At 38.3% G+C, this 19247-nt stretch overlaps 1 long non-coding RNA gene across 3 annotated transcripts in view; it reads right to left on the bottom strand.

The window, feature by feature from the left end:
- Positions 1 to 19247, bottom strand: part of LOC120784327 — a 44374-nt gene that overhangs the window by 23346 nt on the left and 1781 nt on the right. For all 3 annotated transcript variants that reach the window (XR_005706422.1, XR_005706421.1, XR_005706420.1), the window contains exon 2: positions 18438 to 18555. This is a non-coding gene — a long non-coding RNA (uncharacterized LOC120784327). The remainder of the gene's footprint in view (positions 1 to 18437; positions 18556 to 19247) is intronic.

Genomic DNA, 19247 nt, shown 5'->3' with positions numbered 1-19247 from the left:
ATTCTTCTTAGGTCAGTAATGCCACTGGCTACAGATGTATCACAGAAAGGATTAGAGAGATCAATCACAGACAATGATTGTTTGTTTTTTTTAATGCCAATTTACACATTAAGCTGGCCCCCAGTCATGTTTGACCTGAGCCCTAACTTTGAGCAACTAAAATTTGTGTTTTTCCAAAAAAGAAAAAACCAAAAAGTTAGAATGACTCTAATATGCCCAGTGTGGGCAGAAATGAGGCCTTCCAGATTCCCCTGTTTTTATTAATACATCTTTTGTCTTTTGTCTTGCTTGTGTAGTGTATTTTTTACACATTTTTAGTCTTGTCACAATTATTATCCTTATTTCTCAGTAACAAACATGTCCTCTGCATATCCTACCAACAGTATATACATATACAGCAGTTGTCTCTGGTGCATCAGCCCATGTCATCAGACTACTCCCACTCAAACCTCCTCCTCTCAGTATGATAAATGGACTTCTCCCTGTAGAGTAAACAAAGTCATCCAACCTCAACCCTACCAGTCACTGTCACTTTCAGGGATACACAGTCACAGGTTACATATAGCAGAAATACAGTTATTTGACATTTAGATGCATTGCAATGAAAACATGTAACATTGTCATGCCAGAAGGTGAAATTGATCTGAGTCTAACTTATGACCTGCAGGGCTCATGCAGGAAAAATGCCTTTTTAAATATTGTCTATTGTATCTTTTTTTTGGAACCAAGCAGAGCATTGTGAAGTTTATCTTTTGTAGTATAACAGCCTTTTGTAGGAATAAGAGCAAAGGTTCTTAGACTTTTTGAAGTAGCCTATGTGTTTTTAGTAGTATGCTGAACTACAGGGGCCTTGCTATTTTATTGCTTTTGTTACATTATTATTATTGTCAATATCATTATGAATATCCTATTTAATTAGCTCACACCTTTGGCAAGATAAAGGTAAAATTATGGAATCATCAGAGACTGCATCTGTTTAACATAGTGTTTTCAACTGCCAATCCTAAGAAAAGACTAGTGTTTATTTAAGAAATAAACATTAGCTGTGAATTTCTGTTGACCTGAAGAAAACTGAAAACTCTTCAAGTTAAAGCACCACAGTTGTCAGACAACCACTTGTGAATTCAATAGGTTTTTTCCTTGTGTATTCTGCTTTTAATTCAGAGTTTCTCTATTATTTGCATGTTAAGGTGTTTCCCTCACTAGGGACCAATTAAATGATAAAGCAGTGCTGTTACAGGTTTATGTAAATTCACTCTGCGAGAGGCTTGTATTGATAAATGGCGTGGAATTACAGGACAGCAAATAACTGCAGGTGGTGTAGATTATTTTCCCTTTTTTTAATTGATAAGGTTGCAAAGGAATATTTTGTGTCTTAGGGTGAGTAGCAAGCCTTTCTCAAGGGCCATTATTTTTAAAGAGAAAATAAAGGAGCACAATGAAAGAAATACAGAGGAAGGAGAGGAAGAAACGCATATTCTAAACTAATGCAGTGGCTCAACAGCTTGCTCAGCTCAGGACAAAAGTGAAAAATGGAGGCTCTTATTGTGGCGGCCAACATCATTATAGCTGCATTAAGCAATATTTTTTACATTAACATTGAATCAGATGGCTCCCTTTATCAACAGCCCAGTCTGCTCTGCTACTTTTAGCCACTTTTTCAGCTCATTCTCTCACTTTAATGTCAGCATTATGGACTATTACAGAATCTGTTTATTAGCCAGGAAAATAATATAACTCTACCTGAATGTCAAAGAATCATACAGATGAAATAAATGGTCTATATGACTCAATATTACAATCACCCACGGCTACATTATCACTTACACAGAAGTTCTTTTTAAATAACAAGAAGAACTAATTTATACAAAAGCATCTGGAATTTGTATGAATTGTCACCCACTGAGAAGAGACTGACAGGTACTGACACATACAGACAGACCAAAACATACACACATTCACATAACAAACACACACTTAGCCATGAGTCAGAAAGGCCCCTTGATGTTCTCATCAAGCCAGAAGGCACAGCAGGGACTGACGATTCACTGTCAAGAGACAAATCAGCACACACAAATACACACACACACACACACACACACACACACACACACACACACACACACACACACACACACACACACACACACACACACACACACACACACACACACACACACACACACACACACAGGACAGGGAGAGTAATGTCTAAACATTTCCCCCCGAGAAGCAGTGGTTCTTTCATCAAAAAGTTAACTGTTTGTGATTCCGCAGGAAGGATGGATATTAAGAGATGTAGCGTATATGAGTGAGTACACTTCTGTGTTAGTGTGTCTTTGGAAAGAGACAAGCTACAGCAAGCTATCGTTTTTTCATTTCCTCATAAATCAGGGTGACAGATAAAAGAAGTTCATTAATGACAAAACTACTGAGTGAACAGAAAAAGTCAAGCTGTAATCAGTGTGCCAGTCAAGGTTTGAGAGCGTAGAGATACAGTTTTATAAGTACGAAACAAGTCTGTAACACAAAATTGACTGGTTTTGTGCTAAAGACTCCCTTCAAAATGTAAATTTCATGTCCCACATCCATTTACCACCTTCCTAAACATAAAATGATTTCTAAAGTGCTGTAATCTTCCCAGAATTTTTGTTATCAGTCTTGTAACAGTATTTTCAGCATTCACACTGACTGCTTCACTAGCTCCTCAGAGGCAAAAACATTAATAAGTCTGCAAGACATGTTGGATCTCAGCCCATAGACAGGATACATCATACAGACATCAGTCTATCTTATCTCTGAAGGTCTTAACATTACTTAATTTCTTACATCTTTGATGCCTTGTTTTATGACTTTTGTGTAGTTTAGCTTCAACCTGGGTCAGCCAATCGCTGTAAGAACTGTCAAGGCCTCCCTCGAACACCACAGCGACTGACTGGTTTCGGAAGTTATCACCGCCCGATTTTTTCACGTTTAATGATTTCAACACAGTAAAGAATATATAAGTATTCAAATTAAAACACAGCATTAGCTCAAAAGCAAAATGACCCTTGAGAGCTCAATGAAGCAATGATGCTGTTAAAGAAGCACCACAGAAAGACAATGTTTACTTTAAGTAGCAAACGACTTAAATACCCTGTGACGTTCACATAGGGCTTTTTCACAAGACAGTTTGACATGTCACAGTAGGAAAAGCAGTGTAAATTATAAAATTAGCGATGACTAAATTCGATTTAGCGGCTTCAGCGCCCTGGTATTGTTGATACTGTCATACTGTCACATGGTCATGGCTTAATGGGACACTTGAATAGAACGCAGCCACTGTTAATACTATTAGTAACACCTGTGCTTTTCCTACTATTATTCCAAATGCTGGCCGTGAAAATGGCCTATAAAAGGTATAGCAAACATAGATTTCTTTAGATGCAGTGTTTCTCATTGTGTGCCTTTAAGGCTTTCTACGTTACAAATCATTTTAAAAACCTTGAAAACCTGAAACCTGTATTGTTTAAAGTCCTCATTCTCTTTGCCTCTAATGATATATCCGTCATCATCAGGGACCATCAACACGCATTGCCATGCCCTGTACTTGGAAAACCTTACAGAAAACAACAATGTATTACTTAACTCCACCATGATAAGAAACTAAAACTTTCCCTCTTGTGCTGCAAGTATTTCACGCAGTTGTGTCTGTGATACTAAAATGATAAAATCCAAAGGCTTCAGTGATGTTGCAGGTCAAGTCCTCCATTTGTCCCTTTGGTGAATTTCCCACAAATTTTGTATATAAAGTGTGCGCTTTTAATTGCCTATAATTAAGTACTGGCAATCATGAATGCCTTCTTGCAATCTGGTGTTTTCATCTGTGTCTTTATCAAATGTGATTATCACAGTGCTTACAGAAAGTGCAGCTCTGTTTTCTTCTGGCATGTCAAACCAGTAGGTTAGGAATACAAGTGGGATTGAAAAATGGTTGTGTAATTAGATTGGAAATGGTGATGATTGTGTATAGTTTTGGTCTGGTTCAGGTCAGGTAAGAATCTTCCTGTAACTACAGTGGGATCCTCAGTAAAGTGCCAAATACCTGTATCATTCTTTTCTAACGGTATGCTTGATATGGTGTACAGTACAACCTGAACTATATCCATATTTTTTAACGTTAATAATATAATACCACATGATATGTTAGATATAACCATCATTACAGTTTGGATGAGCAACATTTAAGGCCCTGCAAAACCATGGTCCACCCATGGAGGTGATTTCAGTAACTCTGGATTATTAGACCTCTTCTCAGGACTCTGTGGGCGTATACAAACTGTGCTTGGTTGACATCTCCCCTCACTCTCGTTGTTAGCTTTTTTGAACCAGCTATGGTGGGACAAATTAGACGTTTTGTACATGGAGTCATGGTCTGCCCACCTTTAACCTCTGCAGAGGTCCAGTCGACCATTATAACTGAAAACACCTGTGTGTGTGTGTGTGTGTGTGTGTGTGACTAAATCTGATGCATTTACTTTTGTGAGAGATAAATAGAAACAGGGTTTTCATGATAGTATATACATCAGCAGCTTTCGTGTAAGTTTGTCACTCAGCTCTGGCTGTGACATGGTCTGGGTTTGACTGTACAATAGTTTGGCTTGAAAAACAGTAATTCAGGAGTCTTTATACTGTGGTTTGTGGCACTTGGAAGTACTGTGAAGCAGCTTTAGAACATTTTGTTGCAAACGATGAGGCATAGTACACCCCTGACTCAGAGGGACAACTGTAGACTTTGTGTCAGACCACACCATTATAAAACATATTGTCTGTGACACTCTTGCCAAAGTGCTCTCTAAACAGGTGGGCATTTTTTTCACAAGCCAGCTCAGTGAGGGGAGTATGTGCTTCATCTTCATCTCTCCAGCTCATGAACTGTGACAGGATGGGTCGGTGTTTCTCTTTCAGTCCTTTTCGAAGCACAAATGAGAAGGAGACACTATAAACTCAGACGCACAGTAAGGACTATGAGGCTGCAGTGTTCTCTGATAACTCTAAACGTCTGGCTTACAATCAATAATGTAGCCATAGCTACAGTATAGTGCTGCAATTAACTGACAGGGCTGACTGACTAATAGGGTTAGACTGTCTCCGCGCTGACAGCAGATGTGGATTAGGTGATCTGCTCTGCGGATTTGTTATTGCCAGCATGTTCATCTCTGTGAAGTTCTGTAAACTTTGTCAAGAAGACAGTAGTACATAAACCCAAAAGCAAGAATTTACTTTTTCGTTCTGATTTTAGCAGCTACCATGCAGTTATTTAATCTTAATTGATAATGATTAACACTCAGACGGACTGCAGGACAAAAAAAAAAATCAGTTATTAAGGTCTGTAAGTGGCCTTACTGTTTATGAAATGTAATTTCTCTTTGCCTTAGTGAGAAATTGTCATAGAAATAGACACAGTTCAAGTATGTGCTGTATGTAAGTATGCAAGTATGTACAGTAATTAAAGCTAATCACTGATAAATCAGCAAGATGGCCTATTTAAAACATGAAATTGCACTACAAAAAAGTCAAGGATCTGTTTAAGGTAAATTGGAAACAGTGTCGCGATTACTTAGTTCTCCAGAGAGCACTGACAAGTTCATTTTTGAAAAGAAAAATGTCTCGGTCCAAGTAAGGATCTTGGTCAAAATTCTTTAATCATGAAAGTTAAAAAACACTTATCAACTGTTTTTTACTTTTATGTCATGTAATTATGTTGAAAAAAAACAAACAAATGTCAGCTAATAAGTTTTTTTCAGATTTTTTAAACTCTTTGTAAACTGACAAACTGGAGATAGTGAACGTGTCCTGCAGTGCTGTTGATAAATACTGTGAGTTTCAGACTGGACCAATTCTTTATTTACACTGGTAAAAAGTAATAGGTATTGAAAAAAGCATTTCAAACATATCTTTGCCCAGGGCATCACCATGAGTGTACTTAATGGCAGAGGCTGTGATAGAGGAAGACAAGTGATGAAGAGAACATTCAGAGGAAACATATGAAGGTGAGTGTGTTCATCCAGAGAATAAAGCCAGGGAATTAGGGCTATGGACAACCAAAGAAAATCTTGGTTGATTGAGGTCGTACGTAAATGTTCAGTTAAGTTCAGTTCAGTCTCCATTAGGTTGGGCGAGTTCAAAATTTTGAGGTCTTTCGATGTAGCGCTTTCTCCTTATGAAAGTAACACTGGCAACTGTCCGGCCAATGAGAATTTGGTCGGACGAGAGCATATCAACCAACCGATCGACCAGTCGACCGGGAGATCGGAGCCCTATGAGGAATAAATATGAATGTCTCAACTCACACATACGGACTCACATTTAAACTGCACATTGATATCCTGTCTCCATTTTTTCACTAAACTCCATCCATATGTGATTCACGCTGGTCTGTTCTACTCTTAGCACAAGGTCCATTGACTGAAAATTTTCTGGAGTTTTCAGCCACATCCCTTGTCCTACACCAGCAGAAGGAGTTTACTCAGTTTTCATGGGGATGGGTCAGATGTTATCATATGACTTGTACTCTGTGCTACATTTTTTTTTTTGTCAAACTACTTTCATACACTTACGTTTTGCCTTTCCTCCCATTTACCGTATGTAATGCATATTGAGCATTCTTGACTATAATAAGTGTGTCAGCGTGACTAAAGGTTTAACAGGCAGCACCCTTTACATTTATTCTTTACAGTTCAGCGGGCATCCTTTAATCCTGTCGTCTCAACAGTTATACAGTCTCCTGCTCAAGCTTTAAGTATGTGTGTGCATGTGTGTGTGTGTGTGCATGTGATTGTGTACGTTGGCTTCAGCATGTGTCTGTTGGGGTTGGGCTGTGGGGGTTTGTGTGTACACGTGTGCGTGTGTGTGTCTGTGTGGGTGTCTAGCTAGGGAGGAAACTCAGGGAGACAGTTGCCACCACCATTTCAGCACCCTGCAGTAAAGCATTGATCTCGTTTCAGCAACTCTCTCTTTTTCCATCTCGCTCATCACTCTTTCCTTTCCTGTCTGCCATCCCTCTCTTCACTCTCTCTCTTTTCAACCATTTCATTGCCACTATGCTTTAATTAATTTTCTTTTGATTCTATTTTCTATTTCTATATATTTTACATTTTTCCTTACCCTCACAAAACATTACTAATCCCTCTCCTTTTACTCTTTTTACTTTCTATCCTCTTCTTCTCTCTTTCCCTCTCTCCTCTCATTTTCTCAAACTCTCCCCCATTCTAAACTTTCCCATCCTCTCCTCATGCTGTTTTTTCCCCTCTCTTGTATCCCTCTCTTCCTGACTCCTACAGATGTTAACCTTGTAGCGCAGTTTCCTCAGGTTGGAGAGACAGAGAAAGTGAGGAGAAGCAATGCAGAGCTCAATACCTCCACCCGCAGGTAATGAGGGGAACTTTTTCTCTCGCAGCTTGACTGTAACAAAAATCAAACCCTGATGATTCATGGATTTTTACAGCAGTGCTGTAGAGGGCTGTAAATCATTTTAAGATATCGTCTTCATAAACTGTGGCATGGGATCATCGTTCCAATGCAGACAGAGATTTATAGCATTGGGATGCTGCTTCAATGAGTCTCTGTTGTTAACCTGAAGACTTTGAAGGGAACTTGAAAATTGTTTTATTCAAGCTATTATTTTCAACGTAGACCTGAAATAAATTGCTGGAATCTTTTTGCAACAGACAAACACATGGACAGATAGATGATAGCTAGATAGACAGATAGCAATAAACAGAAAGTAAGAAAGGGAAAGTGATGCAGAAGTATTCCCATAGTTAAGATGCTCAGCTCTCCATGGTCTGATACACACCATAGGAGCTTCATTGTATTGTATTAAAATATCTATATATATTTTAATAGACAAAAGGGGATCAGATGCAGCCGGTGATCAAACAGTACTCTTAATTTGACTGTAGTTGAACAGTGTCACATTCAGGGTACGTAATATATATTAAAGATGCTTTTTATTTTTTTCCTTTTTATATCACCTACCAACGGGCCAGACAGGTTACCGCACTGCCTTGAATTTCAATTAAGAAAAAATGCCGAAAACTCTTGTATATTAGTTATTACAACTTAAATGATCTTAGATTACAATTTTGGAGTGAGGAACTAAACAACACACACACACACACACACACAGACACACAAACATCTGCAACCAAGTATTTGCTAGCAAAATTGGTACTTTAACTTGAAAGGGTTTTTACAGAAGTTAAGAAATCGATAACCTCTATGCCTCAGTGCTATACAAGTGGGTATAAAAAAATGTCCAAGTGTACAAAGAGACATCTGAGGGAGACAGAAACAGCTACGGTATGTGAAGCCCCTTTAATTTGTTTAAATGATAAACTGTTTTGGAACCCAAAGACAAGGTTGGTGTCATGAATGTAGACTCAGAACCCCTGGGTCCTTAGATATTTAGGGACTCTCCACTAAGGTAGCATTAATGCTGGTTCCTTTGTTGGTTCCATCAATATTATATCAGCGAAAAAGACACAGTAATAAGGATAAGGTGATAACATAGGTAATCTATGGGTGACAAGGAGGAAGAGAGAGAAAAGGCAAAAGGCAAAGAAGGGAGGGGTTAGAGAAAGGGTAGAAATGAGAGGCAATAATGGGAAGGGACAGGAGGAGGTGGAAGAGGAGACAAGAAGAAAATGGAGTAGAGGAGGAGAAAAGTACAGGGTAGAGGAGGAAGGAGAAAGTGTGCGTTGTCAGTCTCATTGCAGTTTTCTGTTCCTTCACTGTCAGCCTGCATCAGTTGAAATGCTGAAATTGGCATTTTCTCTGGGACACCAAACACACACAGACAAGCATATGTGCTTGCAGACACACACAAACACACACACAGGTAGTTGAAAAACGTACAAAAAGACACATCCACACAGACTGAACAACTCCTCCCAGTATGTTTTCTCTGTATGTGTGGCAGGTGCAAAAAAACAAAAACAAAAACAGGATGACTAAAGCAGATTACACATGTGCAAAGCCTGAATATGCTGCAGACTGAGGAGCTCAACTCCAACAGGACAACATTCATTCAGTGACTTCATTCATTCTGCCCTGTAGGTTTGAAAAGCTTTGAAAAGGTGGTGCCTGATTTATGTTTTGTTTCAGTGATAACCAGTGCTGAATAGTGAACCAGACTCCAGTTTACATATTTCAGTGTCATTCCAAAACAACATATTGACATAGATATTCAGAGTAAAACAAAAGACACAAATAAACAGTGGAGGGCAAAGGTTTACCCCCAAATCACTGTCCATTTAAAACAATAAAGAAAATGTAGTTCAATTTCAAAAGTAAATATTTCAAGAAACATACAGAAGATGGTTTCATTACATTTACCATACAATGACAGCTACAAATATAGCTATGCACTGTCTCGTTGTTCACATTAAATTTAAGGCAATAAATATGTGGATTCAAATTTAACAACCCTCATTATCATGACCACTTACATGGACACAGAGTCAGATGCTGCTGTTAATAAGTTAACTTCCTGTCCAGGGCCAACTGAAATTATTCAGGTCTTATACAGTGTTATATAGCAAAGTTCTTCTTTGTTACCAGCAAATTTCTATGAATCATCAAATTTATCTTTGCTCAGTTTATATTTTACTGTAATAGGGGTTATGTAAATCCCAGTCGGTTAACATTCAATTGGACATTTAAGGGAATGAAAGTTGGCAAGGAATGAAATTCCTGCAGATTTCAAGCAGTTAGCAATAAAATCTCTACAATCAACTCACCCTTCATAAAGAAATTACAAATAATCCCTGCTGTTCCCTGGTAGCACTACTTCACATAGCCAGACTGCACGCGCGCACACACACACACATGCAATCACAGATATGCATTTCAATACAAAGGGATAAACACACAAACGCGCATAAAACACACACATAGAAGTTTTCGTGCACACACCTCCTTTGGCAGCAGATCAAGAGACATTGTCTAGTTTGTCTGTGTGTTGTGTGTATTCCGTCTGTGTTTGTGTAGCGAGTAGAAAGAGCAGCCTCTCGGACAAATCCAGTCTAAATAATCATCCTATCCTGGCCGTCCAGATACCAACACTGTGTCCCATGTGGCTTCATTACTGTTGCTGCTAATTAAGCAGCTCCAAATAAACACCATCTTCTGCCTTCATTTACACAAACACAGCAGCATCATCACATGCGTCAACTTGATGTATTTGTTGATGCCAACATAGATAAGTATGGAAATACATTATATGCTGTTAATAGTGTAGAAAACTAACAATATATTATATGATGTATTTACTATTCCTTGTAGAGCTTATATTCCCAACTGTTTACATTTACAGTACCATTTCTGCATTTTCCTACCTCTTAGTAATCTAAGACTAGTAGCAAGTAGCAATTAAATGCTAGACTTTTATTTGTTGATGTGGGTTTGTTGAATATGAGTAAATTTATCATAATGGTTAACAATTTATATACATTATATATAGTGTAACGATACTTTACGATACTATTCATTATTATAAAACAAGTAACAGTCATGGACTAAAACGCATCTGAATGATAAGTTCACATTCCTCTGTGTCAAAAATGCTTCACTTGACTGGCTATTATAGTATAGTGGATATCAATGGCAAAAATTATCATTAAACCCAAGTTTAGAGTTGAAACAATGTGAACAACAAACCATGTTCCCCATCTTCATTTAGTTGCTAACATGCTAAGACTTTCTAATTAGCACTAACCACAAAATGGAGCTGTGGCTGATGGGAATGTCTTGAGTTTTGCAAATATTTGGTCATAAACCAAAGTTTAGGACCAACCAAAATTTTGATCTGATGATGGCGCTAGATGAAAAGTCAGGGAATAACTGATCATAAGAATTCATCCTGAGGAGGACATGACCTTATGAACCAAATTCCATGGTAATCCATCCAATAGACATCAAAACATTTCATTCAATACCACATGCTAGAAGAAATGTCAGGGGATCTCCAGAGTCAATAGGACTCATTGTCTGGGAATCACAAATGTCTTTACAAACTTTTATGGCAATCCCTTCAGTAGTTGAGATATCTCAGTCTGTACCAAAGTGGTGGACCAAGTAACCAGTCAACCAACATTGCCGTCTTAAGACTACAACCATAGCTTGGCTAAGAATGCCAAACTTTCTTACTTTTCTCTGTGTGTAGCATTGTAAATTTAATGTGTTTGGGTGAAAGGCTGTCAACTTGAGCTCAACTTGAAAATCTAATGGGTGTTTTTCATTATTTTCGGATATTTTAACCAAACAACGAATCAAGAAAATAATTGGCAGATTAATTGATAATTAAAATAATAGTTAGCTGGAGCCCTACCCAAGTTTCATTTGCATCAGACCGGATATTTTCAGAGGTGTGGCCTGTTACTTCTAATGCATGAACAAATGGAGACAGATTCATAGTAACACCCTGAACCCTCATGTGTCCACCGTTACATAAGCACCAATAAGTACTTGAACTGTGCCAACATTATGGACTCATAAGGGAGGATGAAGCTGTCCCATACCCTATAAGTTAGAAGGGACCTATTATGCTTTTCCTTATTTTCTACATTATACATATAATGGTACAATGTCAGCTGTCCATATTAAATGTGACCAAAGTTTCAAATAATGAGGTAAACGTATGTAAAAGTAATCCCTGTGAGACAAAAGCTCAGCCTTTTCCAACATGTACAACTATTAAGAGGGACATATATAGAACATTTTTTACATACAGATTGTGACTGAAAGACTAAGCCCACCGTTATGTCACAAATTAAGCAGGTAATGGGCGTAATATTTACCAAACAGAGACATCCTGCTGTAATCTTTGTTGCTGCGGATGTTTGTGCTGTCCACTCTCATATTCCGGATTGGATTTGGGCTCAAACATGTACAGTTGGATTTGAGAATTTGCTATTTCCAATCAATTATGTTCAGTTACTTAGTTTTAGTTATTCGTTATTTAGTTTTACAGTTTGCTTTCAGAACGTCCATACCGGTAAGAGGATGAGGCCGTGATTACAAGCGCTTAGTGCGCAGCACCTGGGCAGGTTTCCAGATGTTCAACCAATCAGAAGAAAGTGGGCTTTTAAGGAGGCCTCTTAAGAAGGCCTGAGCTAATATTGCCCTTTTCAGTCAGAGGCTCAACTGAGGGGCTGCATAACAGGCAGTTTGAGATAAATAGGGCCTTTTCTTTTTAACTGTGACTCATGCAAGGTCCATGATCACGAACTCACTGTAAGGATAACAGGAGGGTCACAGTACATCTACCTCCTCAACTGCATCAGTGGAGACCACTGGATGGTGATGTGATTTATCAGCAGCCAGCAAGGGGTGAACAACAAACAAAGATGTAGTTTAATTAATTTGAGTCTGCAGGCAAAGTGTATATTTACAAAAGAGCTGAGTGTGGAGAAATTATTGAATTGGGGTGAATTACACCAGAAATATTGTGAGCGATATGCTTCGAGGTCCTTTAAGGACAAGACAGGCATGCCTTAAAAACTGTGTCTGGCTACATACATTCGTGTTAGTGCATATGCATACTGTACATGTCCATCTGCATTGATACTCTATGTCTATACAGCAGTGTGTGCATGTGCATGCGTGTATGTGTGTGAAATAATGAGCAGGAGATGAATCGTAATTGTATGCTTAAATCTAAGCACTTAAATTTATTCCTCCATCACAGCTCAGAGTTCAACACAATGCTGAGAGAAAAGCCTTTGATTATGAAGCTGTTAAAAACTAGAACACAATGTAAACAACAGCAGACCGCCAGACTGACCTTGTACATTTTCTTTCATCAAAATAGAACTGATCCCAGATTTGCATACAAAGACATTTGGTTACAAAATGCTTGGAATGTACAAATGTTTGAGGCGTTTGTTTGAAGACTGCAGTGTTGCAGTTTTTTCACAGACTTTTTCTTTCACAAAGTGTGAGATTGATAATGTCAGAGGAGCTGCAGACTCAGAGGAGAGCTGTGATAAAATGCTTCATAACCCCGTGACTAAAGGACATCTTGTCTCTCTTCTTGTAACCCTTCAAATCTCCATCGTTCCCCACCTTTCCTATTTCCAACAGTTTACCCTTGGGCACCCTCTAAGGTGAGACAGTTGTATCACTATCCTATTTTAAAGTCACAGAAGAACGGAGTGTGTTGAGATAAAGGCGGGGAGATTATCTATACTTGGACAAAGGTTGAAGTTAACATGAGCATCACAGCCTCACATTTTGAGCACTTAGCCTTAAACTGCAGGATTTCAGGAAATTAGAGGCTTTAAATAATCAGAGTTTTAATACTGATTTCACAAACTAACAAATTAGCATCTTGTGTAGAATTTTGCAGTGCTAATGAGTGCTGATTTTTCAGTGACAATTATATGGCGTTGAGAAGTTGATTGGAGTGTTGTTTGTTCCCTCATAAGTTGATTTGTAGCTCTGGGGCAAATGTTCAGCACTATATCAAAGTCTTAAATGAACTTTAAATGGTACATTAATTTATACTAACCCTATATTAAAAATAAACACTGTCTTCCATTTGTTCAAACATCACTAAATATAATTATATTGAAATTAAACTGATCAACTAGATAGTGAATATGAGCTAAGGTAAATGCACATGACATTGATTTAAGGTGTTTTTCTCCCCAAGTATCCTGAAACTTCTTGAAACTTCAAAAGTATATTTTGACATTTTGAATTTCAGTCTGTTTTTCATCACCTCATACTTGCCACGTTGAGGAAAAGAAGGTTTTCTCAGCCGTCTAGTTTAATTCATCTGTTCACTCACGGTATATTCATGTTCACATATATTTATTTACCATAAGGGGCACTGTTTTTGTGTTAAGTGTCAAAATACAGCAGATGGATGGAAAAAGTTTGGAGTTTCATGTCTGGTTTGGAAGACGTCATGACATCTAATGTGACATCCCACTGAAAATGCGTGAGTCTGAATTAACGAACGTAAAAAGTGTCACCTCCAACAGATCAGCATACTGACATGTTTCCAGGTTTTGTGTGTGTGAGAGGAATATTATTCACTCATTAACAATAGCAAAGAGTAAATGACTAATGCTGCCACGCAACACAAAGCCGCCTTGCATACTGGTTCTATAAAATCCAAATGATATCAATGCTGTTGTCACAACACATTTATTATGAGATACTTTTTGGTAGTTTTTTGTATATTTCAATGGAAAAAAATATCAGTATGGTCATTTTTGTTGAAAAAAATTAGATGGAGCTAAAGAGCCACATATTTCAGGGGTTAGTAGGGAGAGTGAATATGGGATTTATATCCAACAGATTGCCAGAAACATGACTCAGAATTAATACTAATATTATTCAGTATTTGATGGATGAGTAAATAGGCAACTGTCTAAAAAGTTCACAGTAACCACTCACAATATCACAAAATTACAATATGGTGATTAGATGTCATTATATATGAAGATTTTGGTCAGAAATTTCACCTGATTTTTTTTTTTAAATAATCAGCAATACAAGGCCTTCCCTATCTCTGCATGTATATGTGAAAGTTAATCTAAATCTGTCACAGTCACTTTGCTGTACCATGGCCAAAAGCAACCCCATGAAGCAGTCATGAACATTTTCTCATTCCTTCTCATTGTGCTGGGCTTTTTACACCAAAAAACATCCTCAGTAAACCTCATTCGTTTTTTTCTATATGGTCCCGCATTCAAATAGCATTCAGGTTTTAAAGTCCCTCCAGGGAAAACAAGATCTAATGAAATTCTTTTAGGTGAGGACACCACACTCACCTATTTCACAGTAGGGGAAACACTGAGGCTACAAATGAAACAGCTAAAATGCTTCCTATTCAGTTCCATACAAATCATTTCCCTTCTACATCACTACTCAAACAGTGAGTGGTGAATGACATTTCCCTGGGCCAAATGTTAAACATGGTCTGTTTCACATACACTAAGACATGCACAGATAAAAAACAAACTGTCTTGTCCCTCCCAGCTTATTCTCTCTATGCAACTCCCACTTGTGCCCTTTAATAATCTGAAGCAAGTCAAACTATTTTAGGTGGCATTAAACTCTGCCTGCTGCTTCCATATCTCAAATGCATATCACAACAGTGTTAAATTGCTCTGATTGTAACCTTCTACATGATATAATTATCTTTGATTTTAAGTTCAATATTTTTTCTTTTTTTTCCTAAAAAGTGCAAGACTGAATGACAGGGGGAAGACAGTCAGGGATTTAGAGCAGATGTGACATCTGACAGGGTGTGATTCATACTCAAACTGACAACATTGTCAACATGAAGCATGTGCTCACTGCCAATGGGACACAGGTATTTACCATCAAATGGGACCCTGGATGACAGTGAGAGTTTGAAGGTAGGATACATTTGGGATATATACATATAAGACCTTGCTCTGGCCCAAGCACATATCCACCATCATATGATGAAATGGAAGTAAGTATTTAATGAAAAAGTAAACATAGAGAGGCCATCAGAAAAAATGAGACAGCCAGTTGGGGTGCACTACAGTATAAGTCAACTTTTATGCGCCATAATTCACCATAATGTTTTAAACATAATATAAATTTTTAAAAATATATTTCATCAAGGGAAATTATGATGATGATGACAAGCAAACCTTGCGTTTGACTAAGATCTGTTTTCCTAAAGTGCTGTTAAAGGAATTTTTGCAATATGTTTGTCCAGATCCAATAAACGCCAAACTGCTGAAGCTGACGAGAAAGCAGAAACAGCTCTGATGTAAATGGGGGAGTTGCCCTTAATAATCTGGTTGGACGGAACAAAAAAGCTGTCCTCAGTCACAAAAAATTCTATAATATCATACCTCTCAAAGTAAGCAAAAAGAGAACTTTCAATCATTTCTAAACTGATAAAAATCAGGTATTTGGTTATGATATAATTTTTTTAGTATCTAATTCTCAACATGAAAAAAAATGTCAGATGTTGTCTGGGAGAAAAAACAATTACACTTTAACACTCCAGGCAGACACTATTAACTAAAACTGGTCTCCATCAAATTATATATCAATAAAAATCCCAAGAATCAGAGCCACAGCATGCTCATAGTAGATGTAACAACATTCCTATGTTCCTACAATAATAACCATTAATACTAAGAAAAAAATAGGCACAGAAACATAGATAAGGAGAAAATGTCACTTTTTTAAACATGACAGAAGGGCTTCCAGAGTGCAGCATGATTCAGCGAGGAAGGGAACCTGAGGGGTCCTTTAAATAAGAAGCTTTCAGATGTATCAGAAAAATGGGAGCTACTCTGTAGCTCTAACTATCATGGGAAGGTTTTTCCACTATGACAAAGCCAAGAGAAGTGAAGGCCTGTGGATGAGTAGAGCTCATTTTTCCATAGGGAAAGATGAGCTAAGAGTCCAGTAATGCAGGGTAATGGGTACCCTGGGTAATGCAGCATGGTGCATTACCCAGAACCCATGCTAGAACGCTAGAGTGGACCATGATCTTATGATATGAGGGTGTAGCTCTTCTAGCAGCAGTACAGGCAGATCTTTTCCAGGGTCTTTGATGTTAGGAATTTTGGTATCATTCACTCCTTCATCAACCCTTTTTCCAGTCTCAGTACAGTACATCCCCCTCTCTTTCTCTCCCCCTCTCAACCTTTCCCTCTCTCAGACATGTGGAGATGGATGGACAGTATGCACAGGAGTCCTTGGCTGAACTGTCGAAGTGCTGACGTGGAGCCAAGCCCTCGAACAGCGCAATGACGCCTCTATCGGTCTTTCCATGATGACACACTCTCTCAAACACCCACCCACACACAGACCCCCCCACACACACACACACACACACACACACACACACACACACACACTCACACACACACTCACACACACACACACACACACACACACACACACAAACACACAGGCGCGCACGCTTAAATAGGTACTTGTACAATAACATGCATACATAATGTGTGGCTGAACATATACACAGACGAGTGCACTTGACGTGTATTATATCGGCACACATTTATTTGTTCATAAGTGCAAATGCACATGAACAGGCACTAGTGTGTGCACAAACACACATGGGTACATGTGCACATGTTAAAAGCAAAACACAAACCCTTTCTATCGCAGTATGTCTATCTAATGATATCTTTATCACTCCGTCCAGTCTCCTATATAATCAGCATCAGTCTCTATTGTCACACACACACTCCTACCATCACTACCACAAACACAAAGGCCCTAATACAGATGCACCCACACACACACACACACACACCTGAGTGATTTTTGAGTGTGTATTTCTCTTCTGCTTGTGTTAAAGTGAGTCATCTATCCTTCCACAGCTTCATTACAACCTGCAAGGGCAAACACTATCCCTCTCTCTCCCTCTGCCTAACAAGATGGAGGGAGAGAGAGAGAGAGAGATATACAGTAGATAGAAAGTGAAATCCCTCTCTCTCTTTGTATCCCCCACCATGCTCTTTCTATCTTGCTCCTTCGTTTTTATATTTATCTTCTGTCTCTAAATCTATCACCTTATATGTATGTTTTCAATCACACAGTCTTTCTCTCTTCCTCGCCCACCTAGCTTTGAGCAAGTGCAAGCATGGTTAAGCAACTTGATGCAAACATTTTAACCCACTAAAAGATGCTGCAACATGAATGCAACAAAGTAGATGGATACACAGACAGATATGGTCATAAGTACTGATGCCCATGTTTTTGAATAATAATAAAATAATGAAATGCCACATAGGGGTCTAATGTTCAGATGTCCTCATACTTTTGGGCATATCATTTAGATAGATTGATAGAGACTTGCAAGATTTCAAAAAAGAGGTATTAAATTGGCAGTAAATTAACAGTAAATTAAAGGTCATGTCTCTAATGAGAGACAGAAAGAAAGAGAGACAGAGACATAATGTACAGAGAAAAGAGAGTTTGTAGAAAGCTTCAGTTTTTGAGGCCCTACAGAAAGTATGAATAATGCATAGCTAAAACCTCTTATTCTCTAAATTTTAAATGGCTAGCTGTTATCAAAAATAACCTGATCTGTGGAGCATTAGGAGGCTCGCACGCAACAGAGTGGCTTCTGAAGTATGCTATAGGAAAGAGAAGGCACTGGTCCCAAGTTCAACTTGGACTGATATTTCCAGCATTCGTATTTACAAAACCCTTTCCATTACTTATTAAGAGAAAAAAAACTAGTGAGTTGTCTCATTGGCATGGATTCATTCATGCATTTTTATAATATTAATAATTGTTTTGACTCATCACAAGGGTATGGAAAAGATTTTGTTAGTGATCAGTTGAAGATTAATGTTCTCACAAAACACAGACTTAAACTGGGACCCTCAAACAAGACATAGAACATTTGCCTGACTCACCAAACGGTAGAAACAGGTTTTAAGCCTTGGACTCCCTCTACTGGCTCATACAACAGGCTGATAAAAGGGCTGTGGATACTGTGGGATGTCAAGACGTCTCTTCAGTGGAACATCCTCCCTGAGGAAGATTATAACAAATTGTTAGAAAATCGGAATCTGGAGGAGCAATGTGGATTTTTTTTCCCCTATAAATCAACCGACAGACGAGCTTTTAATCTTTTACAGCCACCACAAAGAAAAGACAAAAAACAGCAAGATGACAACCATAAGGGCAACTCGAGAGGGAGTTTAATATAGTTTAATGGTTTGGGGGAAACATGGAAATGTAGTTCATCAAGGAGTTTAAGAGTTAAAACAATTAGCAATAACTTTCCTATTGATCACTCCCCAAGGTCTCTTATCCCAACAACTGTAGACAGGCTCATTACTCTAAAAGACAACCTTATAGACAGTAAGGACTGATAAAGGTGGATCAATGCCACTGATCAGTTCCCACTTTAATATGGATAAGTCCACAGAACTAGAAAAGACAAGAAAGAGCATTCTCATTATATGAAAGCTTCAAACAGCCTTTTGGCTTGCGTTCACTGAGAGTCTGATGTACCTATCCCTTTTGCCACAGTCTCAGGGAAGATAGTTAAAAAGGGAAACCCAAATCCAATCCATTATAGTGAGTTAATAATCCCTAAAATTAAACTGTTAAACTACTTTAGCCATAGAGGTGAAAGAGCTCTGCATCTTTAACAAGACAAACAGTCCATATTAGTCACACTCATGGCTGTGTGGGGCTGTAATGTTTGTTACACACCA

This window comes from Xiphias gladius, chromosome 22 (assembly GCF_016859285.1).
Source record: "Xiphias gladius isolate SHS-SW01 ecotype Sanya breed wild chromosome 22, ASM1685928v1, whole genome shotgun sequence".
Taxonomy (NCBI): Eukaryota; Metazoa; Chordata; class Actinopteri; order Istiophoriformes; family Xiphiidae; genus Xiphias; species Xiphias gladius.
This window is presented reverse-complemented; position numbering and strand designations above follow the sequence as displayed.